The sequence below is a fragment of the Gallus gallus genome, chromosome 10 (assembly GCF_016699485.2).
Source record: "Gallus gallus isolate bGalGal1 chromosome 10, bGalGal1.mat.broiler.GRCg7b, whole genome shotgun sequence".
Lineage (NCBI taxonomy): Eukaryota > Metazoa > Chordata > Aves > Galliformes > Phasianidae > Gallus > Gallus gallus.
The window spans coordinates 15133884-15150661 of record NC_052541.1 but is presented as its reverse complement, the minus strand read 5'-3'; the positions used below and the strand labels follow the sequence as shown (position 1 = coordinate 15150661).

At 44.4% G+C, this 16778-nt stretch overlaps 1 long non-coding RNA gene across 50 annotated transcripts in view; it reads right to left on the bottom strand.

Moving 5' to 3' along the window:
• LOC107054254 overlaps nt 1-16778 on the bottom strand; it is a 95374-nt gene that overhangs the window by 52746 nt on the left and 25850 nt on the right. For 43 of the 50 annotated variants that reach the window (XR_006931030.1, XR_006931036.1, XR_006931054.1 and 40 more), the window contains 5 exons: nt 13889-14053; nt 10513-10614; nt 5681-5936; nt 3194-3391; nt 2435-2489 (listed from right to left, as the gene is read on the bottom strand). This is a non-coding gene — a long non-coding RNA (uncharacterized LOC107054254). Of the gene's footprint in view, nt 1-39; nt 144-2434; nt 2490-3193; nt 3392-5680; nt 5937-7176; nt 7240-8083; nt 8178-10512; nt 10615-13888; nt 14054-16778 lie in introns of all 50 variants that reach the window. The other 7 variants (XR_006931041.1, XR_006931045.1, XR_005862624.1 and 4 more) reach the window with 6 other exon arrangements.

The window sequence follows — 16778 nt, the reverse complement described above, 5'->3', positions numbered from 1 at the left end:
AGTAAACATAAAAGCAACCATTTTAAAATAGTTACTTACAGAAACTTAATTTTCAGCGTAAGCACTTATTTGTGCCTGATCTGCTACTACAGCAGCATGACGCCAGCAAGGGGAATCGAATCAAATATGAGAAGTAAATAAGCCTGCCAACAGGAAAAATAACTGCAACGCTGACCATCACAGCGTTTACGTGCAACTGCTGTTGCAAACATTTGAAAGCTTTCTGCTTCCACCCACCTGTGATTCCATTCGAAGCGAACGCACCTAAAATGATGCATTTGCAACAGAGACACGCTGGAGTGTCTCCTTTTAAAAGAAGAACAACGTGTGCCAGGAAGGCCTAAACCTTGTATTCCTTGGGTTTTGTCATGAAGGAGCGCTGCATGATCAGACCCAGAAAACAGTGTGGTTTTTATTTCGGGTTTTTCTAGACTGCCGTAGCCCAAGGGTCCGTGCTATAAACTGGAGGAGAGCAGATTTTAAGAGGAACGTGGTAAGGGTTCTGTTTCTGATTGGAATGTTTGCTTAAAAGTTTTCCTGCAGAGGAACTTTTCCAAACTGGTCCCAGTTTCAGCACTGGCCAGATTTGCCTTGCAGGCTCAGCTCCTGAGATCTGCCTTTATTCTTTCTGGTACAGCTGAGACAACAAGAAAAGAACGTTTGCCTTTAAAAATCGTTCTTCACGCTGAAATTATGAGGGCCAAATTAAAACCTAAATACTGCTGAGGTCAGGAAGCCAACGGAAAATCAGGAACTTCCCTCATTAATGCCCACATACTGGAAATTCTGATTAACATATAAAACAGAAACCCCTGAAACTTGCATATACGAACGTATAAGACTTTTTCCTCCACTGCTGAACAAAACTTTTAGATCTCTCATTGTCTGCTAACAAAGCAGTTCAAACCGAGCGGCCTTCCATTCCCTCCTTTTTAATTCTGCAGGTATTCCTATGCGATCTTCACGCAGGCAGGCAAAGAACGGTTAATTTCCATCCTCCGTCGCCTCCTCGGGAGTTTCGCCCCGCGGTGTAATTCCGCTTCGTTCCTTCTCGTGGAGCTCAACTGCCCTCCGCTGGATGCGAGAGGCAAATGCACGCCTTCGCTTTACCGACAAAAAGAAAGTACGAACTTGGGGCGTAATTCAGTTACTCGGTCTCTTCTCCCGCCTGTCCCCAACACAAAAAGTCCCCGAGGTTGGCATGGTTGGAGTGAATCGTTTTGAGGACACACGGCTGCCAGGAAAATCACTTTCACTCCATCCCGGCCAAATGGCTGCCGTGATTCTCTTTCATGCAACAACTTCTAAACAGAATATCCCCTTCTAGAACTGCAGACTTCTACAGACAGGAGAAAAACCATTGAGAGGAGGCACAATTAGGGGGCTTGGTTTAATTCGTTTTATTGCAAAGTTAGGGACTTGAGAGCACGGGCTCTTGCACTCTGGAGTCTCCTTTAATGTGCTTCTGTAAAGGCTAATTTCTGTAAAGCTCAGAAATAAATAAAATGAAACCTCTAAGCGTTGACTGCAATAGCCTTAGCAGCAGCAGCAAGCTGGCTGGCTCCAGCAAAAGCTCTTGTCCATCCGCCCGACATTTTGATGCCTCAGCTGACTTGAATTAGGAGAGAATAACTTGGAAGGGTTTTCAGTCCATCCAGCCCCAAGTTAAGGAGCCCTCTGGAGCAACGATTTCCATCACATAAGCTGCACAGGGAGCTCCTGGTTGCGCTCTTGATGGCTTTATTAGAAGCACAGTGGTCGATCAGTGCAATACCAAAAAACACCCCAAAAGGGGGGAGAGTTGCAACACCTGACCTCCTTTTGCAAGGCACAGAAATAGTAGGGTGCAAAAGGGGAACAGAAAAAACACTCAGCTGAGAGCACTTCACCATTCCCCATACCTAACGTCATGGTGCCTTCTCCCCTCGAGCATGCACGCCTCCCATGCACCACATGTTGCAGTGAACTTTTGCTCCTCAGAAAATGGGACAACACATTTTCCCGTGCAGGCGGATGAGGACGTTTGCCTCCATTTCCTGCAGCTTGGAGCTGAAGACTGCCATTTTCTGATCAGGTTTAGCATTGCTGGTGCCTTGAGATTTCACTTTTTGCTGCTGGTGAGGCCCTTGATGGCTGAGCTGCACGGTCTGGCTGCGTCTGCCCATCACACATAGGGAAGTTGGGTAGAACTCTGCCCCACCGCCTTCTTTGCTGTAGGAGGTTGCTTTGTGCTTTCCTATATTTCTGCAAACCCTGCAGTCCTTGCCGTAGATGCAATCCTACTAAGGTGGAGGTTTAGTTTGCCTGGCTGCAGGATCTGACCTTTGGAAGAGCATTCTAAGTCCCTGCAGTTCCGATGTGGAGCTTAAGCTTTGGCCTGGAATAACAATGACCGTGAGGGAAGCAATAGGTTACGAGCTGGGTGAAACCATACCTGCTTCTTGCCAGAAGAGCTAACGGGATTCAAGCAACTTCTACCTTCGTTTCCCCTTACAGAAAGAAAGAAAGAAAGATATTCAAACTTCCCATATGAGCTGCAATAATGAAAATAATGTGCACATTAATTTGTACGGGGGTCAGTGAGTCTCCCCAGCTCAACGATTTTCAAACAGAGTGCGTAGTAAGCCCATAAAGCATTTATTTTTCATAATTTATGAAGCATTACATATTGTGAGTCCACAATGCCAGCTGACGTAATATGCAATAAATTTGAAATAACAAAACATTTCTCATGTTTTTTTTCCTCCTGATGTGACAACGCGGGACATAAATTTTAAAGAAAGTTGCCCGAGAAGACAAAGGCAAGGCACAAGAAAAGAATGCTCTGAAATCAATGATTCTTCTATCCCACCAATCAGTTAATGAGCCATTCCCCCACTCATGGCTGCGGCGTTCATCTTTTTGAAGCCAGAGCAATTGGCTGCTGGGGGGAGATGCAGCCCCGATCCGAGAGCACAGCCGGAGCCATCCTGCCATGCCCTGGGAAAACCCAACCCAGCACCTCCAGCAAAGAGGTGAAAAAGGCAGCGTCGTGCAGAGCTCCTTCCCCTCCATGGCAATTATCATCCCCTTATTTCTGCATAGAGCAGCAGTGCTCTTTGCTCTTTTAAGGATAACTTTCTGGTGGTAATTTTCAGGAGTATATAGTTGTGAGACTATAATACAGAGCACTAAGCAAAACACCAGAACTCACCTACGTGGCTATGAAAGCAAGCTGATCAGTCCTCATATTAGAGAAGATGTATTGCAAGGCTGAATGCTGAGACTCTCAGTAAAATCCTCAAGTTACTTCCACCATGCAGCAAGGGTGCAGCATTCAGCGCTGTCGGGTTTTGTTTGCTCTTGTTTTGTTCCAAGCACTGCACCAAACCAACCTCTTCTTGAATAAATGCTGCAAAGCAAGAAAGGGAAAACTATGGAATCGTAGAATCATTAAGGTTGGAAAAAAACCTCTAAGATCATCTAGTCCAATTGTCAACCTGTTAACAGTATTGCCCTATAAACCACAGAACTTATATGGATGCATGATGCAGAGCGGGAGTGAAGGGAAGAACAGAGTAACAGAACAGGGGTCTTTGCCTGGGGTCGGTACTCCAACTGCCCTTATAAACAAACACAGAAATACTTACAGATCACAGAAAGAATGCATTGCAATAGAAAAATGATCTGTCTTGTTCATTTCAGTGTCAGCCTTTAAAGGTTTTGACTAAACTTTACACCAGAAGCCCAAAAGGGAAGGAAAAAAACACGACACCTCTACATGAACAGTTCTTATCAGAAAAGATGTGAAGCTCAGCATCTCGGAAGCCGGTTTCCTAGGGCAGACAGCAAGCTGGGTGAGCAGGGACATCTACTGGCAAAAGAGCTGGAGCTGGCCCTGCCCTGAGCAGAGTGAGAGAACTTGGCATGAAAAATCATCTGTCTCAGTGACAGTGGTGGGTTTTGCCTAATCCAGTAAGAGGAACACACAGGGGAAAGGGAGCAAAGGAGACTGGCCTGTGCCAAGGGTGAAATTAAGTTTCCCATCCCAGGCTGAGGTAATGGAGGACGATGCTGGGCACGGTCTGAACCATCCCATTTCTAACCCGTTTCTACTCTCCCCATGCACACAGGCAGTGAGCGTGGACACAGCCCACCACCAGTGAGGTCTGGCCATTCCTCCTTCCCTTTCCCAGCAGCAGATACTTCAGGCAAGCAGCCGAAATGTTGTCAGAAGTAAAAGGCTCCTTTGCCTCCTCTCTGCCCTTTAATAAAACCACAGGCGACAAGACATATTTAATCCCTACTGGAAAGATATGTACACTGAACTGATTAGACAGAGCAGGCACCAGGCTGACCCCAACATTTGAAACACTGTCTACCGTTCTCCAGACAGGACGAGGATCACAAGGAGGGCAGGCTGAGTGTGAGAAGCTACTTAGAAGTGTTTGTTTTTCCCATCTCCAAATCAAGACAAATTTCTCAGCTCCTTCTAGGAGTCCTGGTTCTCTAACTCATAAATGGAAAGAAGTGAGTGTCTTTCTTTTTTTTCCCCTCCCTGTGTCTTCTCTCTCCTCATACTGCTTTCTGCCTTCAGGGTATCTGTTCTATACTTCCAAAAAAATCCATCTGGTTATTTTACTGTAACACGCTTACCAGAACTGTAAAATCATAGGGAACAAAAAAAAAAAACAACCCCAAAACCATTTGAAAAGGACCTCTGGGGGTTTCTAGGCCAACCTCCGCTTGAGGCAGTATTAACATCAACACTAGATCAGGTCGGGGATGGTCTTGTGTAGATGATCCCTGAAAGTCACCAGGGAGAGAAATCCCACCCCTTCCCTGAATGACATGTCCTACTTCTGCGTGAAGAAGTTTAGTTCTAGTTTCAAACATCAACCAGCAAAATAGCTCTAATTTGTTCTTAGTACAGCACCAGCCTTGGAGGAATGCTCTGAGATCTTCTGTATTTTTCTGTCCTCCTGTCTGACTGCACGCATTGGACACGAAGGCTCAGGCAGGACAGGCATTGTTCCACAGGTAAATCTTCAGTGCATTTTAATGAAGAGATCCTCCAAGGCTCCCTTGGGAAGCAGACACTTAGGTACTTAAATTTCTACATGAAAACATTTTAAAAAAGAAAAATAACCAGTATCTTCTTAAAGTCAGTTCTGACTTTATGACAAGTATGAGACAAATCCCCTACTGACATGTTCCTTTGTCAACTAGAGATGCTACTTAAGTTACTAACAGCTGGGATAGTGGGGTAAAGCAGGTTAGAAGCCTTCTGCCCTGAGCAGTGACTGGCAGGGCTTTCTTTGTAATAATGAATTTGAAAATAGAAAGGGAACTGAGCAGCAATGCTTAAGTTCAGTCTGCAACCGGATTTCTAAACCGTGCATTGGATGACCTGTATTGGAGCTTCAGTTCAACTCATGTTTTCCTCCAGCACCCTCCCAAAGAAAGGCCAGAACTGGGCTTAATCTGGGCTAGCTATCACATCCCCACCAAGAAATGTGGGAGTTAAAAGGCCAAGAGGGACTGACAGATCAAACAGGAATGCTAGGAAGGAAGGGAACACGAAGTTTTGATGGATACATTGGCAATTAGATACAGTCCCAAGATGGGATTCCTATAAATACCTCGGACATATGATGCCCCCAAGTCCTATTTCAGGGTCATCAGTCCCAAATATACTCACCCTCCCTTTGATTACACAGGGGTGTCAGCAGATGTGTTGTTCCAGGCTCTTCCCAAAGGCAGTTGCTGAAATCCAGGCAAGTGATTCTTCAGAAGTAAACCACTCTGAAGCCTTTCACCCAGCTGACATTATGGTGATCAGAAAATGATACATAAGAGTATATTTCCTTACAGTTCTAGGTTTCATTTAAAACATTTCACCTGCTTGTCTTTTTTTCCTTTCTTTTTTTCTTTTTCCCCCAGTCATTACACAAAGTCTGAAAGATAAAAGAGGAAATTCGTTTTGTTACTTTAAATACTTATCTCAAGCTCTCAGTTTGACTACGTCAAATGCATGCAGCGTGCTAAAAATGCACAAGGGAAAGAGTCCCAAGTATATAGTTAAGGGATTGTAAGAAGAAAAAATAGAAAACAACAACAGCAGATCATAGAAGAAGCAGTGTCTGAAAAATGAGAAACAACAAAAAAAGCACAGAGCTATAGCATGGTAGAAGAAAAAAATAAATATACCACATAATTTATTGCAGGGAGAGTTCTGAAGAAAATGTCTTGTGAAATAAATACAATGCTCATGAGGACAAGAGATCTCATTCATATCCAATCTGTCTTGTGTAAAGAACTAGGCAATAATGTTCAAGTAAGTGAGTCACTGCAAGATCTCCCAGTTCGGCTGAAGATTGCTCAATAGAAATAATAACAAGCCACAGAAAAAAGACAGTGTAAGTACAGGTGGGAAAGGGATACACACTCAGAGCAATAAGCACATACAAAATACCGAGAGATTGCAGTACAAAGTAAAGGCATGATATGTGTCCTCCTCTATCTTACAGACTGCTTTTCCTCCTGTGCTTCTTTGTGACAGTGAAGACCTGCTGCCGTGCTCAGGCTGGCAGCCTCCCTGTGTTTGTGCTTGAGATGGCATAGACATAGACAAGCCGGATAGGGGCTGACTTATTTATGGATCTGAGGTCGGGACCATCTCTGTGGAGGGACATTGGCGTCCCTCATGGTTAACCAGCGGGGTTCGACTCCCTGGAAACACAAGATGCCTTTTGGTGCCACCAGAAACCTGTTGGTGGAGGAGCAGAGTTGCTGATGCCAAGCTCTCTTCAGGTGGTGGTGGCTCAAGTGTTCAGCTAAATGCAGATGATACATATTTACCATGCAGCATCCACACTTAAATAACTCAGAGGATAGTACTTAGTGCGTGCCACGTGGTATTTTGGTATGAAACGGGGCCAGGGGCCACCATTTGAATCACAGAATCACTAAGGTTGGAAAAGACCCCTAAGATCCTCTAGTCCAACAGTCAACCCACCCCCACCATGCCCACTGACCACGTCCCTCAGTGCCACATCCCTACGGCTCTTGAATACCTCCATGGACAGTGACTCCACCACCTCCCTGGGCAGCTGTGCCACTGCAGCACTGCTCCTGAGAAGAAATTCTTCCTAACATCCAACCTGAACCACCCCTGGTGCAGTTTAAGGCCATTACCTCTTGTCCATTGTGTGCAGAGCGCTGTAGCCACACTCAGGTTCAATACTCAGGTTCGTTTCCCTGTGAAATTCAGCAAAGCCTGTTTTTATTTAGTTTTTTTCATTAACTGCTTCTGGTCAGTACTTCAGAAATGTTTGAGGAATGAAAAGTGAGGAGGAATTGAGTATCTTTGGTGCAAAGCAGCTCTGGCCACGGGCTCTGAGCTTTGGCAGGGGCAAGGTGGGAAAGGAGAGGGGATTAACAGGATGGCAGCAAGATCTGCTGATTGAATAGAGCTTTTCCAGCCCAGGACTACAGGTCCAGAGCACAAACCTCCTTCTGTATGCTGTTTTTAGCTGCTGCAAATGTTTGCATAGCCAGGCTGAAATGCAGTAGGAAGACTGTTTTGTCTGCTCTTGCTTCCTCCTCTTCCTCTGTTGCTGGAGCCGAGGCAGCAAGCAGCCGGCAGCAGAAGTAATGCAAAAAGCAGCTGTGGGGAGAGGGCAGGAAGGATGCAGGGAATGGGATGGGGTGGACAGGGACAGGGCATTGTCCTGCAGCCATCCGACACCTGCAGTGAAACCATCCCTTCCACCCCTGGCAGAGAGCTGAAGGACACATCCCAGCTTGGGCTGCTGGGTGGTCCAGCACTCCCGGGAGTGCTTCAAGAGAGAAAAAAAAAATGCTATCAGCTCACAATGGGAAAGCATCCTCTTATCCACACCACTCTCCATTTTCAATTTTAAGTTGGAGTTTTGACTAGTTTGATTTTTTTCAGGGGACGAGGGTAGGGGAGGTAATTTTGTAGAGGATAATGTATATCTGAAGTGAGACAGATCGCTGCTAGAGCCAAGAGGATGTTGTGACTGCAAGGAGGACAGAACATGCATTTTAAAGACCGAGAAACAGAAAACAGCAACAGCACCTTGGTGTCCTGACCAAGGTTGGAGCATGAGTCAGCCATGGAGGCAGGCAGGGAGCAATGCCTATGCCTGGGATCCCACTAACTGCAAAAAATCCTGGAGTGAAAAAACAACAACACATCAGTGTTCCTTTTTGATGAATAACATTTGTTGAAGCTGTTCAAACTGCTACTATGGAAACTTTTGCCATGAACTCTGGATGATAAATAACAGGCAATGGAAACGTTGCTCGTAGATGTGGCAGTGTCCGTTTTAATTGCAGGGATGCTCTTTAATACACTTTCTGATATGCCTCTGAAATAAATCCAGTAACAGCGATGATTTCCACCTTGGCAGCAAACAGACTAAGGCAGAGAGCCCTGGTGTGCCCTGGCCACCCAGGGCAAGGACTGGAGCTGAGCATCACGACCCAGCTCCCTTCACACACCTTGCTTTTAGGGGCATAACTACCACATCAGTAATGCCAAGAAGACTTTATGCGACTGAGAGACTGCTCTAAGTGCCCAACTGGCAGGTTACATCTCACCTGTGGGAACTTGAAGGCTATATGGACATTTGATTTCATGATTCATTTAAAGCGATCCAAAATGCTGCTTTGAAGCTCCCCCCCTCTTCCCCTTTTGCATTTGATGGCTGCACAGCAAGTGGAATTACCCTCAGCATGTCACACTCCAGTGGACAGAGATGGTTTGTAAAAGCTGATAAGCCTTGCTGGGGTTTGCAACTTTGTATGAACTTCAGTGATAAACACTGCATTCGTGAAATGCCAAATACTGCTGAAACATTGGCATGGGCACAACAGATTAGAGCTAATGTGGGACCACACAGGTACACCGTGCAGTAAATTACAGTCATGATGTGCATCCACTTGCTGTGAAAAATAGTAGGTTTTGAGCCAGTGGTATCCCAGTAAGCAGAGATCTAATAGAGCTAATGACTTGGTTGTAAATTAACGAAGCAAGAATGATGTGACCAGGCTCCAGCATGAGTACAGAAGGAAATGATTATCAATATTTGTTCATGGCTCTCATTCATGCTGTACCTGTTGTGGTGGGGATGTGTGTTCACAGGCACACGCAGCCAACAGCTAAAGACTACAGGGCTTCCTTTTCCATCCATTTTAACAAAAAGATGACAGCCCCATTGACCAGGAAACTTTCAAATAGTTTTTTCTATTTTTTTTTCCCTCAATTGATTAAAAGGAATTTCAGGACAATGCCCTGCATGTAGAAGAAAGCAAAATTTGGTGTTCTGAAGTGCTGAATTTCTCTGTTTTGACCTGTGTGATGGAGATCGAAGAGAATTTCATGTTCATTTATTAACATAAGCCCTAACTATGAATGGGAACTTGCTGCTTTGAGCAACAACGCTGTCTTCTGCTTCAAGGTGAGATGCCTCAGGTTGGTATCCTGGAGATTGCCCTTTGCTTGGGTCTGGCTATTAAGAGGCAAGGAACTCTCATCTCTCACCTGACTCTGAATGCACCTTACTCCATCTTGTGAGATAGGGGGAAAAAGAATAATCACTGGCTACATTAAATGTATTCCATGAGCGCTGCATTTCATGCTGACATTCTGCTATAGTCATTTCTAGTGTAGCACTCTGTCTGTTGATGTTCATCCGTTACCAATGGCCCTATTACTTCTTGAGCGTGTTGGTTGAGGACTCTTTTTTTGTTGTTTTTACAGCCTTCAAACATAAGGGATCCTGTGGCTGGGATCCTGAGCACTCTAATACACCTAACAGATAATTATTAGCATTCCAATACCCATTCTAAGCTTTGCAGTATCCCAAAGATTGCATAGCAAGAAGACAATAGATGTTAGGTAATACTGCTCCAAAAACTCTGCACCACTTTTTCCTGTTATTCCCCTCCAGCCTCACCCACGGCGCCCATCAAATAATCGCTCACAAACCCCACCTGTCAGCACAGGATCTGTAATTCACGGAATGTGCCTGGCCATGGTGTTGGATTACTGAGGCTCTCTATAAACAGAAGTACTTTGAATGACTTGTCGTCTCTTACAAATTGAACAGGGAAAATGAAGGCTACGGGAATGAGTGACATAAGTCTACAACAAAAATTGCAAAGGCACTTCTTTCACTTACCCTGACACTCTCCAACGAAGCTGGAGTTTCACACGCAGTGCCAGGGCTGATCAATGCTGCCTTCTACGAGTTTTTTTTTCCTGCTTACTTGCTAGGCGTCCTTGATGCTAAGCAAATTTGCCTCAGGGTTGCTTAATGCCTCACAGTCCAAGTATTCCCCCCTCCAACTGAAGACACTGATAGTGATATTTAGTGTGAAGCTTGGTGGAAAACAAAATCTTCCTGCTATGTTTTGGGAGTTTGCTTTTTTACATCTTCTCAGTTTAATGCCCTCCATGCACTTCTTTATCCCACCTTCCCAAAAATACAAAGCAAACTGTACCTTGAGGCTCACCAGCATGAAGATGTCAAGGAAAATCTTGCCTCTGTCTTTCAGTCTGGTCATGTCCTCTTGAAGCAGCTCTTCTATAGTTCAGTCCTATCCCTAGGAAGCAAAAGGTCACATTTAGACTGAGTGTCCAGATGTCAAAATAATGGTACCACATCTATTTAATGCCATTTGGTGTCTGGAAACACATTAACGGCACCCACTGATGATTCTGGTGGGTAATGCATTCCACGCATTTGTTGTGTTTCTCATCTAAACACTTTCAAATCTACCATGATAGGTGGATAGCTGTGTGTAACAAATAATATAAGAAAGGAGGACACGGTAACATTACCAAGAAAACGTGTTGGCTTCAGTTTCCCCATGCATAATGCTGTAAAGACTCCATTTGCTTACAAGCAAAATACATGAGACTTTTGTGAAGTAGAAGTCAGCACCACCAAGGGCTTAATTATATAATGAAACATTCTCGAAGCCCTCGCATTAGCTCATTTATGCTTAGTGGAAAAGGCATTACCTAGCAACAGTCACTAACAAATCACAGGAAAAATAATAGAGATTACATGCTACATCACTCTACGGAGTTAAAACTGGTAGCAAGCTGTGCTCCTCCTTTCATTTTGTATGGAAATGTCCATGGTTTACAGGTGTGAGGTGGAACAGGTGCACGTTAGAGAAAGACAGGGCAGCTGATCTTTCATTAAGAAGTGGTCTTTAAAAGATGCCCAAAGATGGTGAGACATCTTGGTCTGGCCAGAGACAGTACACTCCAGCAGAGATCTGACATGAGAAAAACAACAAAAACATAAACATGGTCAAAGAAATTACTCCTTGTATCTCAATTACTCTTAGCAGGATGAGCCATTGCTTGGAGCACCGATCTGGCTCTAATTGTGCAACACATATATCCTGTGTGTGGCTTGGCAAGGTAGAATCACAGAAGTTGCAAAAGACCACTGAGACCACCATCTAGTCCAACTGTCCACCTACCACCAATGGTGCCCACTGACCACATCCCTCTGCACCACATCCCCCTGTTTTTGAACACCTCCAGGGATGGTGGCTCCATCACCTCCCTGGGCAGTCTGTGCCAATGCCCGACCATTCTTTCAGATAAGTTTTTCCTAATGTTTAATTTGGAACTTATATCAGAGAAGTCCAGTAGCACCGTGAGCATTGGGTTTTACAGGACAGCACCTTTGTTTTCATTTCCATCCTACCGCTGTGCATTACAGTGGCAGGAACTCTTAGAAACTGCAATGGAAAGGACCATATCAGTATCTAAGACAGTTATTAGAACCATCTCCACATTGCAAATTGCAGCAAGCAAAGAGAGATTGGTTTTATTACGAATTATGCTTTGTTAACAAGTTGTTAGCTAAGTTCTCACTCGAGAATATTTAGAGCCAGCCAAATAATATGTGTCAAATCATTGATCTGACAAGTTTCACAACTTTTTTTTTTTCCACTTTAAATTTCAAATATCTATTCAAAAAATAGCATGTTTGGTTTTTCACTCAGCCTTAATTACCAGCGACAGCATGAGAGGGAGAAAGAACAAAGCTGAATGCACAGATCCCAGAGGGATTTTGCCATCTCTGACCATTAAGGGATAAAAGTAAAGAAGGAAAAAAACCAACAAACCAGCATCTCCCAATTTGGAAACCAAACCCGCTTAGCCCAGAGGCCCCAGGAAGAGGCATTGTAGCCTTTCTGCTCTGCTAGCATCCCCTGAGCTTGCTTTGCTGATTGCACCTGTAGCTGGATGCTATGGTAGAAAACCTTGTACAACAGGATTATTAGAGGCAGCAGTTCTGCAAGGGTGAGATGTTGGTTGTGCTGAGTATGACATGGCTGGTAGCGGGGAGAAAGGGAAAAGCTGCAGCACAGAGCTCTGCCCTTCAGTCAGAAAACTGCTTCATGTTGGGTGGCTTAAAGGTACAGGTCTGTGATTTTTGGGAAGAGATTCCTCATCATTGTTTCAGTCTTCAGTCCCAGTCTCCAATGGGGTGGTTAAAAGACACATCCCTGAGATTGCACCTGACATTCTGCTCTCCTTTTACAAAGCAGAAGGATGCCTATGTGAAGCTGAGAAATAAAGGTGTATTTCCTAAGTTAGATACCTGAATCAAGCATTCTTAATTCAAGCTGAAAATCCCACTGCAAGCGCAGACCTTGAGCAGGTCTGGTTACGGTGACGTTCAGATAAGGCAGAACTTGCTGTTAGGAAAGGTTTGTGCTCTGTGCCCTGCTTTTGGGGGTCTCAGACAGAACAGGGCTGCCACGACTATAGCATTGCTCAGAGCACATGGAAGCGGCACAACTGGATTCCAGCTCCCTGGTAATTATCAGGTATACACGAAAGAGCCAATCAGGCACCCAAAAGGGCAGGCTGCCCTCTGCTCCCCCCGGGTGCAGCTGGCTCCTTATTTCAAGCGCAATCTTAAATGACAAGCAAAAGGATTTGCTGCAGAAGCAATGTTGTTTGGTATCAAAAAAGATTCCTCCTTCCTCCTGCCCCCTCCCCCTGCCTGCTTTTCATGTTTTATACAAAACTCACTGCTCCGAACACTCCTGGATTTTCGTCCCTTCTAATAGTAAAGAAGTGAATCTGATGTCTCCCACTGATGGCTTCCTAACCTCCAAAAGCATGTGTTTATCATGAGTTTCGGCTATCCAAAATAGTTTTGACCCGAGGTTACAATGCAGGCTCAGATTGCTTCCAAGTGGGTTAAATGGATGATAAGCAAACATTTCATTACAGACTCTCCGTTGTTGTAAGGATGTGCAAATCCCCAGAACAATTTTCAGCATATCCTCTGGAGCTGCGCACTGCTTTGCACCTGGGGCTTTGCTGGGGTTGAGCCCCACTGTCCCTTTGCTAATAGGATGGAGAGGTGGCTCAGAGCCACCTGCAAGATGCAGTACGGAGTTCCAAGCCTCCTGCTAGCTCCACCTCAAAATTAGTTTTAACAGGACTATGCTGAGTCCTTTGATTTTTTGGTGGTGCAAATGGTCCAGCGTAGACTATCAAGTTTGCAAGGCGAACAGGCACTGGCTGTCAAAGACATTCTCATTTTTAAATGTTGCTTATTATAAAACAACAGAGACGATGGTCCGAGTGGCTAAATGCATCCCCATCCCAGATCAGCACCACATATCCACCTCTCTCCCAGCTCAGCATTGCTTTCTAATTTAAACTACTTCAAAGCCCACCACTAGCATTAACCCTGAGTGGGATGCCCAGACCCAGCTATCCGACCAAGGACCCCATCCCCGTTTTTCCCATTCACACTTACACCTGACATGGGCACTCTGGTGATTACAGTTGCAGCAGCACAGGGGATGGATGAGGGCAGAGCACACTTACCAAGTCAGGCAATAACTGCACCCTATATCTGGTCAAGCAGGAAGGGAAGAGCCGATCCAATATAGCACTAACGTAGCTGTGTAGGTTCAGCTCTGTGTGGCCTGCTCAAGCACCACTGACACCACACCAGGTTTTTTCTTCCCTTGGCATTGTTGAACTTGTTGCCTGAAAAGGTTTAAATCCACTCAGTAATAAAGAAAACAATATGAAGATTTTCTTTTCTTCCCCAGAGCAGTTGCTTCTCTAAGGACCCCTATCTTTGGCGCCCAGATTTGGTGCTTAGCCTACGGACAGCTGCAAGCACGTGAAGGATACCATGCTATTGCCAGCAAAGTTTCCTACATCCCTACCTCCAGCCTAACCACAGCAAGGCTATCAGTAGCTTTGTTCTGCAGCCACCTGAGCATCGTGCTGATATAGCTGTGTCATCTTGCTCAGTTTAATCTGTTCTCACCAATTACCAGCCTCCATAACGCTTCTTGAGCCCAAACCATTCCTGGTGTAGGGCTGTCCGTAGCAGTGTCAGGTCCAGCCCTTTATTTCTGTGGTACTGTGGGGATTAGCGTGGATTTACCTATTCTTGAAAAGAAAAGCATTCAGGAATACGTCTAATTATGCTTTGCTAAGTATGAAATGTCCTTCCATTTAGCAGATGCTTGGGCCCTACTTTGACCTAACACTGAGTGTTTCGAGTAAACTGCCAGCAGCCCCGTCAAACTGTTGTGGGTAATTTGGAGTATGAAATGTGTTAAATTATTCAAAGAGCTGAATAAGCATAAACAGGCAGTACAACAGGAGAGATATGCATACCCAGCGATGCCGGCGTGACATTTAATACATCATATTAGCACTCCTGTTAGTAGGAAGAGCCGGACGCCTAGCACAGCAGCAAATGCATAGGCAGAACACAATGCAACTGCATTTTGCCCCCTGCAGCCTTCCTCCAACTGTTTCCCTTTGCAAAGCTAGATGCGGTTTCCCTGTAACCAAAGGTGAAAGTTGGGAAGCAAAATTTGATTCCCCCCTGCAATGGTCAGCACAGGAGGCTAGGTCACCCACCTCTGCTTCTCACTGGCATCAATCACTGCACTGATAGCAACTCTCTGATTGAGAGCAGGGGTGTATATCACAACAAGATCAGGCCCCAAACTGTCTGCTAGTGGAAAGCAGGCTCCTAGATGGGCAAACTCTGCTCAGTAACAGAGCTAACATGGCACGGATCACATGCAGGCTCATAGTGCATGTCTGCCTTAGAAATACATACAAATTCCTGTGTCCTAGTAAAAGCTGACACTAATTCAAGAAAAAACCTTACGTTTTACCTACTGTGGAAGCACTCCATTATTTCCTATTCTTCAAAACAAAGAGTGTTTTCAGGTTACTGAGTATTTCTGAGATCTCAGGGGATTACACATCAGGGGAGGAATGAGATGCTTCTGTAGTCAAGTTTTCATGACGGCAAGCACCAAGGGGGAAGTGATACTCTACACTCTGAAAGCTTTAAGTTTGGGACTGGCAATCCAATCTTCATTGCTTGGTTTGTTAATGAAAATAGAAACAAAACTTACAAAAAAAGAAATATTCCATAGAGGCAGCACGTAACAAATAAATGGAATGATCTCTCCTGAGAGCAGATGGAAGCCCTAGTGATGGAGTTAACATAGCCTGGACAAAGCACTCATGGATGTGAAAATACTGTCAGAAATACGCCTGTATCAACAAGGGATGGACTAGCTGAACTAAAAGGCCTTCCCCTGGCTTTTTATGTTTCCTTTTTTTCCTTTCCATTTCTTTTTTCTTCCCTCTCTGCAGTTTTAAGTAAGGGGGGTAGGATTAACTTGTGCATGGGTGAAGTCTGAGTGTAAATGGTTCTGAAGTCAGTTTGCTATCTTTTATACATCCTTATCATTGAGTCACCATTTTCGTTCCTTTTTGATCCCGTTTGGTGTAGCTAAAAACTGTGATTTTTATCTAACAGTCTTACAAGTCTGGAAGAGACATTAATACATTTTGCTCATTCCTTTGAGACAAATACACTGCAGTGTGTTTCTTGGCTCTCCTTTTTCTTGCTTCTGAACCACATTTAGCGATAACATTGGGTTGCTGAGTCTAACTCCATGAAAAATGTTTACTAGCTTTGTTATCACAAGTGCTTTGTGAGAATATGCAGGCAAAAAGGACATAGCATAGATTTTCAAATGGTGAATGGGAACTTGTCATATAGGCACTTGGAAGAACTCCATTTGATTTTGCAGTCTGAGCCAATTTCTGTTCCTTCTGAAGCGAACCACAGAAAAATATTAAATGCCATCTTGCCAAAAACATAACCTCTGCCTATAAACACAATGGAGATGGGCAAACACTGTGATGAGAAAACGCTGATTCAAATTTGTATCTTTAAACATAATTGTTTTTTTTTTTTTTCCAAATGTTTTAAGACGTGCATTTTCCCGGGGAAATGGCCAACTTGTATCAATTATTTAGAAGTCTTTGTTGGAAGCCAGCTTAAATTCATAACAAGAGCATCAGTTCAAGAAATGTGAATCTAAACATCAAGTCTAGTTAGTCAGGGAACAGAAACAAACCACATGATCTCTCAGTCCAAATTACACCAGATAGGCTGCAACCACAGCTGCCTACAGAAATTACATGATAACTATTTGGGATTATGAATTGATAGCATTTTTTGCCTTCTCATAAATATCTCAGAAACAGACAGGGGAAAAAATATTCTCATCTCCATTTCTCCTGCTGCTTATAGAATCATAGAATCATTAAGGTTGGAAAAGACCAGTAAGAACATCTGGTCAACCTGTTGGCCCATCACTACCATGCCCACTAAGCCACGTCCCTAAGTGTCACATCTACTCTTCTCTTCCGAATTTCCAGG